This window comes from Pinus tabuliformis, chromosome 3_1 (genome assembly GCF_031772625.1).
Source record: "Pinus tabuliformis cultivar Carrire ecotype Pingquan chromosome 3_1, CPIR1, whole genome shotgun sequence".
NCBI classification, from domain to species: domain Eukaryota; kingdom Viridiplantae; phylum Streptophyta; class Pinopsida; order Pinales; family Pinaceae; genus Pinus; species Pinus tabuliformis.
Genome location: NC_142301.1, coordinates 457493971 through 457502063, shown reverse-complemented (window position 1 = coordinate 457502063; position 8093 = coordinate 457493971).

Sequence of the window (8093 nt, the reverse complement as noted above, 5' to 3'; positions counted from 1 at the left end):
ATATTAACTTGTCTCTTTTATGTTTTTGTTTTATTAGATTCTAAAATAGATAGATATTGTGATGTTGGCATATATTCTGGACATGTTTGGGAAGGACATACGATCAATATTATAAGGGTACAAACATCATCATAAATTTTGATATTATGATACATTTTGACAAGTTCATGAGTATGTATACGTTCTTTTATTTAATATAAAGTTTGTTAATTTTTTTCTTACTAAAGAAAAGGGGTTTCATTACAATACCATGGGCATTACGATGGTTTATGAATACCACATGTTCAAAAAACCATAATTCACTTCATATGACATTTTTTTAATTAATCAATTTAATTAAAAAAGCAAAAGGAGTATAACTACATTGGAAATCAATTTCAACCATTGATTGGTGTATGCTACTATAAATATTTTAGAATATTTCATGGAGGTTAAATGTCTACCATTAACTTAATAATTATTGATAGTTAAATTAAAATTTTAAAAGCCTTATTTCAAAATAAGCACACCTATCAAAGTAATAAAACTATGACTATAATATTCATTAGGGTTATCTAGTAAAAAAATATCCAATATTTCTCTTAATTAGATGCCTTAAATATTTTTAAATTAGATACTGTTGTAGGGGCTACAACCACCCTCCAAAATTTTTCCTTGGCTTCGTTTTGGAGCCTCCCAACTAACCATCCTTGGCAGCATGTCTTGCAATGTCCAAGTACAAATGCTTCAACTGAGTTTCAGTGGCTTACTAGCCTGTGTTTGATAGCTTGTTTGTCTCCCACCCACAGGCTGACATTCTGGAACTTGGTCAGTTTTTGGTTGTGATGTTCACTTGGAAAATTGCGCAATTCTGGAGGGGAACCAACCTTCCCTCTAGAAATTGCACAATCCATCTGGGTTGCCTGCTGCTCTCCAGAAATGCGCAAAACAGCCAGGTAGCCTTCCCTCTGGAAACTGCGCAATGTAACCCATCACTGGGCTTCCTCTAAAAAATTGCGCAATTCTGACTGACAGCCAGGGCTTCAGTCCAGAAATTGTGCAATGCTTGAGGGACAACCAAACTTGTTCAGCCCAGAAACTATGCAAAAGCTACTCCGAGGCTTGGAGACTGTTGCATGTACACCCAAGTTGACCAATTCCCTCCAGGACTAAGAAATCTGGATTTGCATGCATGGGTTTCTCTTCCCGAAAAAAATAAATAAATTAAAAAATTAAAAATAAAAAATACCTGGATTTTAGGGATCCGTTTATAACAGCTGCAGGTTACATGCAAAATTCATTTTAGAAACCTCCAGCCAAGTGTCGTTTTTTCCTAAATTTGTTGCATGCGCATCATAAACCTCGATTTTATCAAACTTATTTATTTGATGTTGCAAAGCTCATTCCTCGCATCGATCGTAGAGCTCTAACATCCTGTTGATAGTGTTGGACCCGCCAACATGTAAGGGGATCTCCCCAGCAAGAAGTCTCAATTATACCTCAAACTGTTTGGTGTAGGAGTCCCAACAGTGGGTTGTATGGTAATGCCTTGACTGTGATTTCGCACAGAGGCAAGTAAAATGAATCTGTTGGTAGCAAGGGTGTGACAGCTACAGTGAGTCAAGGAAGGTGCATGAGAGGTTCTAACACATGGGGGTTGAGATGAGTGCGCCCCTTGGAAACCTGTAATAGTACTCGGATGGGAAGGGAACACATGAGCAAAGACGCATCACAAGCTGGAAAGCAAGTTAGTTGGAAATCCAAAGTGATGGTTAAACCAACAACACATTTCAGAAAGATTCATACGTACTCATACATAATAGTCCATACATGCATGCATAAGAAAGAAAATACATATCCCATTTAGAATAAGCAATATAGCTGGAATACAATACAACATATGCATGAAATGTGTTGGATCTTATTATATAAAGAAGTGTAAGTTCCAGTCATACAATACATCCATGTCCAACCACTATCTCCAATAGTGGAACGTTACTGCCACATCCGCTTGATCCTCCAAAGATATGTACTAACTCCGTGTAGTGGAGAAGCCAAGGCGCGTTACAATACTATCCAAGCTCTCTCCAAAATAGTCTTATCGGAAGATTGGCTGACCAAAAGCCTTGACAATAAGTTATGAGGTTCTATTTATAGCAAAGGGTGGGGTGACCCTTGACATTCCCCTTTGTGATAGTCCATCTACCCTCATGATTCTTCATTTACTCTATGATTGTTACATCCAACTATTGACAATTGAACTTCCACTTGACATAACATTACATTACAATGCACATGTGCTCATGTGAGACAAAATGGCTTGAGAAAGCCATGCAAGACATCACTCGCACTCGGTCCGTTGAGGTGAGACCAACACTTTGACATGCTTCTGATGGTGAAGGTGGTGAGATTATGCAAAGCTTGGTCATCTGTGATATTGTGCATGCACCCCATCGTGACATCTTTCCGAAGCGAACTCTTGCCTCCATTGCATTTGGTGTATTGGTATGGCTCCTTCATCCAACTCGTCTGCTAACATGCACAATGTCTTCTTTGGTGTGGCTGAACCTGTGACACACTAATGCATAGTGTCTGTGCTGATATTCAAGTGTGTGCTAGTGGGCATGCGCATCAACTTGCCGAAGTACATGTTCAGCTCCAGTTGGACTTGCTTATTATCTTCGCCTTGGTGAGTGTGTTGAATGGGTTGGATCGCATGTGTGTGCACAATGACATGCATGTTGTTGAATCCCTTGCATGCGACCAAAAACACTGCTCACCATGTCTGCTCCATTCCAACTGCTGGGATGGATCTTTAACTTGTACAGGCGCAGTTTCATCCGTGAATGTATGTTGCGCCCCCTGTTGTTCCTATTCCTGCTGCACTCATTCGCTTGTCTGTGCAGCTTCATGTTCTTTCTTAAGTTGCTGCTTCAGCACATGCAACTCCTTCTCCATTCCATTCTTCGTCTTTGCGCGATTTTCATGTCGCATCGTCACCTCATAACTTGAGTCTCCAAAGTTTCTTTCATCACCAGTGGATCTGCTTGAGCTTGCAACCTTGTTCCGCCTCTATGTTGTCAACAACATTCCTCTCGTGTTCGTTGCATTTGGTGTGCTACCTTCCATTCGTGTTCAATATGTTGCTCGTTATGAGGCTATTGCCATCATATCTTGATGTCCTTGTCTATGAACAAATCGATATCTTTGTGGGTAGGCAAGTTCACAGACACATGATTGACTATATCCCCAAGTGTGCTCTGAATGGTGTCTTCGACTCTACTCTCTTAAAACCATTGTATCTACACTGCTGAGAGGTAGATGAACACCTGCAATACCTAGAGACATGGAAACACTCATGGAAAGCAATCTATCAGTCGAAAAACAAAATGAACTTGAGAACTGACTTGCAACATACCTGTGTGATTGCTCATGAAGGTTGTGCAATTTCGGTCGGGAGATTGACTGCCAAGAATGCGCAAGGCACAGTCTGGACTACTAGGAGACTGATTGACTACTAGAACCGTGCAATGCACAGTGCAGTATGGCTGCTGACTACTAGAATTGCACAATGCACAATCTTAGCTAGTAATGGCTGTAGGCTCAGTGATTACATTGTGAAATTTTCTGGGCCGGCAACCACTGTCCCTTAGGATTGCGCAAAGTGGGCCGAGGAAAAAACTGCTAGGAAAAAATGCACATTTTTGAAGAGGAAGGCAGAGCCTTCCCTCTCAGGATTGCGCAATGTTGTCTTGGTGAGGCTCTTGGTGAGGTAGAGTCCAGGCCAAGGCTGCCTAGAGTCGCTGACGGGCAATTGAAAGTGAATGTGAATGTGAATGCATGGTGATACTGAGTGTAAACATAAGTGAATGATCATGCATGAAAACGGTGAATGACATATTCAGAAAACGGAAAAACATGCATGTGGGTGAGGCGAGTCGCCGAATTGGCGATCGTTCATGCAAAACAGTTTCATGCATGTGACAACAGTGAGATAGCAATGAAAACTAAAATGGTGCTAGAACAAGCTAGTATGTATCAAAATGATAACAAGTGTTCATTGAAATCAAGCAGATAACATTCATACGAAGCGAAACACAAAAAGCGCCAGAAATGCAACACAAATCATGGATAGGGAGCTTACCCCAAAACAGTTGAGCTGAGTGTGCCGATAGATCCTAGATGTGATGTGGGATGTTAGAGTTGTAAGGTCAATGTGAGAAGTGAGCTCTGCAGCATCCAGTTGATGAGTTTTGATAACATCGAGGTTTTGACGCGCATGCCACATATCTAGGGAAAGCGACACTTGGTGTGAGGTTTCTGAAATGATCCTTGCATGTAACCTCCAACTGCTAAAAATAGATCCCTGAAACAAGGGATGCCTTTGCATGCTACCTTGGGAGAAGCAACCCATGCATGCAAGTCATTTTTGCTCAGTCCCGTAGGGAACCGATCAACTCAGTTACACATGCAAGAGACTACTCCACTGATGGGAGAAAATGCGCATTTCTAGCTGGGAGTTGGGCTGGTTTCCCAGGGGATTCGCGCAATTTCTAGGTAGAGAAACTGACTGTTGCCCATATTTGTGCAAATTATGTGCTGAGCAGCCTTGCTGGGGAAAATTCCGCAATTTTCACTATGAGTGTTGATTGCTAGAATTGCGCAATTCTGGAGCCCGGCAGGATGCCAGTCAAGATTGCGCAATTTTTGGAGGGAAGGCTGGTTGCCCTCCAGAATTGCGCAATTTATTGGGGGAGCTGCTCAGCCTGCAGCTGGACCATGTCTGGATGATCAGCTTGTGAGGGGAATGCATTGAGCTATGATCGACAGGCTGCCTTTGTGCAAGAAAAAAATGAAGCTTATGTACCTGACCAAGCAAGACATGTTATTGTGACGGTTGGAAGGGAGGCTCCAAAAAAAAGCTAGGGAAAAATTTTGGAGGGTGGTTGTAGCCGCTACAACACTTGGTGACACACTGGTAGAACTCCAGCTCTTTGAATGGACCTTATTCGTGAAAATCAAGTCTAACACCTCCGGAAGTATTGTTCAGTTCTCAGCTCCTCTTGGTTTCCACACTAGATTGATTGTAAGATGTAGCATCTACCAAGCTCTTAGTCGATTGACACACATTCCAAGCCAAAGCAACACAATTTTTTCGATTGGGGTTGAGGGGTATATTGGTGCACAAGCAGTATAGTCGTGAGAGTCTTAGTTCATCTCTAGTGTTGCTCCGCTATCAACAGGCCTGGATAGTACCTTGGCGAAGTCACATAGGACATAAGCATGGCTCCGCTTCTAGTGAACCTGGTCAGTACCCTAACAAATTTACTTGCATCACCTTTCTATGCAAGAAGCATTTTTCTTCTTTCACCTTATTCATTCTCATTTTATCAAACTTTTTTCACTTTTTCATTTTTTCATTTTTCATCTTCGTAACTGTGCATATCATTTATTCATTCCAGAGGTGGAAGAGGGATCCTGAATTATTGAGAGCATGAGAGGTTGTTCTTGCATAGAAGTAGTTTATTATACCTCTGACATGCTTGTTAAGGTTTTCCCCCTCACCTTACTCTACTTGACTGAGCTGAAAAGGATTAACCCAAAAACAACCAACTAGAGTAGGTGATACTAATTAGTGCGCAAGCATTGTGTTTTCACCAAGGTTCACTTCGAACAATATGTATTTTCCTTCGACGTATCACAGACTAAAAGTAACAAGTTCTTCATACAGAGGCAAGATGACAGATAACCAAGTAGTGATAGCAACTCAAGGCCTCTTGTACTTTACCCATCTTGCTTCAAGAGTCATACATGGTTTCATGTGAAACTAACATACAAACGGAACAAGAGAACTAACAAACAATAAAGAAAATCAAGAGCAGGGGCAAAAGGGAAATCAAAGCAAGTAAGAAAAGAAGCAAGCAAACAAACAAGCAAACAAAGCAAGTAAGAAACAAACATGCATGCAAACAACTGAAAGAAAACACTACTCCTACTCCTAAGCTAACGGTGCATGGGTCATCTCACATGAAGTGATACTTCCAATGTAGCCACCGACGCATTGGTTGACCCATGTTGGTGAAGGCATAGTTCGTGAAAAAGATAGTTGTGCGAACCAACAAACAAAAAATATGGAATAGTGAAGACAAGCATACTCCGAGCTTATAAGGAACCATAGAACAAAGATGAGTGAAAGCGCATGACATGCATTCTGTGGAGCTGCCATGGTACTGTGCTATAATGTGTGCAGATGTTGAGTGTATGCATTCTCTTGACTGTGACATGCAAGCAAACATGAGAAAGGTAGACCACTTATGTTTTGCATGTGTGCCTGCTATGTAAGATTCCTCCAATGCATGAGTGATGGGATCGTGTAGTTCGAGTGGAGAAAGCGAAATCTGGGTGTTGGGTTGATCTTCTATGCAAAGAAAAGAGCGATGAGGATACTTGAGTGTTTCGACAATTTTCTGACTGGAAGTGAAACCAACCTCACGACAGCAAGGGTCTGACATAACCATCAGCTCGCGCTGAAGTGCATCGACAGTCGGGGGGGGTTTCGACTTCATTGATAGATAGATCATCATAGACCAGTGTCTTGGATAGATTAACAATGATTGAATCAACATCGTGATTAGATGAGGAAGTGAATAGATCATGACAACCAAGATCAGAAAACTCAAGATGTTTGTCAGAATCCTCATGATTTGATGAATGGGGTAGAGGGGTAAATGGGAAGAAAAGATGTTCACCCTTTATGTTTTCAATAAAGATAGATTATAGATTGGATGGATTTCCTGAGGAAGATGTGTCCTCTCCACACTATAATGATAGACTGACATCCGACGTGTCCTGTGAATGATCGGAAGCTGAAGCATCTAGAAATGAGTTTTCACAGGGGAAATGAGCAGTGGCAGAATCACAAGGGATGTCAGGATGAAGTAGATGAGGCGCAACTGAACAGGAGTCATCCTTCACCACGAGTTCTCCTTTAGATTCCTGCACACACTCATCAAGAATGATCGCACAGGTTGGTTGCATAACACCAACTTCGTCATCAACATGATCCTTGTTCACAACAGAAGAGAAGTCCGGAATGGAAGAACACAACACAGTGCAATCCAAAGGATCAATAGAATGCGAGGAAGGAGGTCGAGGGAATGAATCCACGTGACAACCAACAGGCTTGCAAGCCAAATCTGCACAAATATCAAGAGAAAGTGGGGTGGGAGGATGTGACAGTTCAATAGAGGTATGTGCATGATCTCCCACATCACTCCGCGGTGGTGGAGCTGTTGGATGAGGTGAAGGTTGGAAGTCACTTGTGACAGCGACTGTGCCTGCTTGTGATTGTGTAGTTCTATCACCGGAGTATGAGTTGGATTCGAGTGATTTCAAGAATTGTGGATTTTTAGATATATGAAGAATATACTCAAATCTCCCTTCGAGAAATTCCCAATCAATATCATCTTCAGGGAATCGGTATGCAAGATTACAAAAGCACATGTAAAATTGTTCAATGGATTTATAAGGTTCTTTCCGTAATTATAGAATTTCTTTGTTGAGTGCTTTATAGTTGAAGTGATTGAAAGCATGATCTATCTCTCCGACCAGATGAGTAAGAGAATGAATAGATTTTTCGGGCAGCGTGGCACGCCAGTGAATTAGGTTCCCTCGAAGCGTGTAGACGAACAACGCGCAGCTCATGTATTCTTCAAAGAATCCATTTCTTTCGCATGAGCCTACAATGCCCACCGCCTGCCTAACCAAGGCTACGTAGCCTCCACCATCAAATGTTTTATGAGACAAGTTATTCGAGAGATTTTCTGAGATAATGAATTCATTTCCATAGGACATGCACTCTGGAAGAGAAACTCGGTAGTTAGTCATGGTAGATGTGTAGATATTCAAAATAGATGTGAGGACTCAGCTTGTCATCTGGCCCTCCTTCTAGCACCAAAATGTTGATGATGATGGACCCACCAACATGTAAGGGGATATCCCCAGTAAGAAGTCCCAATTAGACCTCAGACTGTTTGGTGTAGGAGTCCCAGCAGTGGGTCATATGGTAATGCATTGACCACGATTTTTCACAGAGGCAAGTAAGATGACTTTGT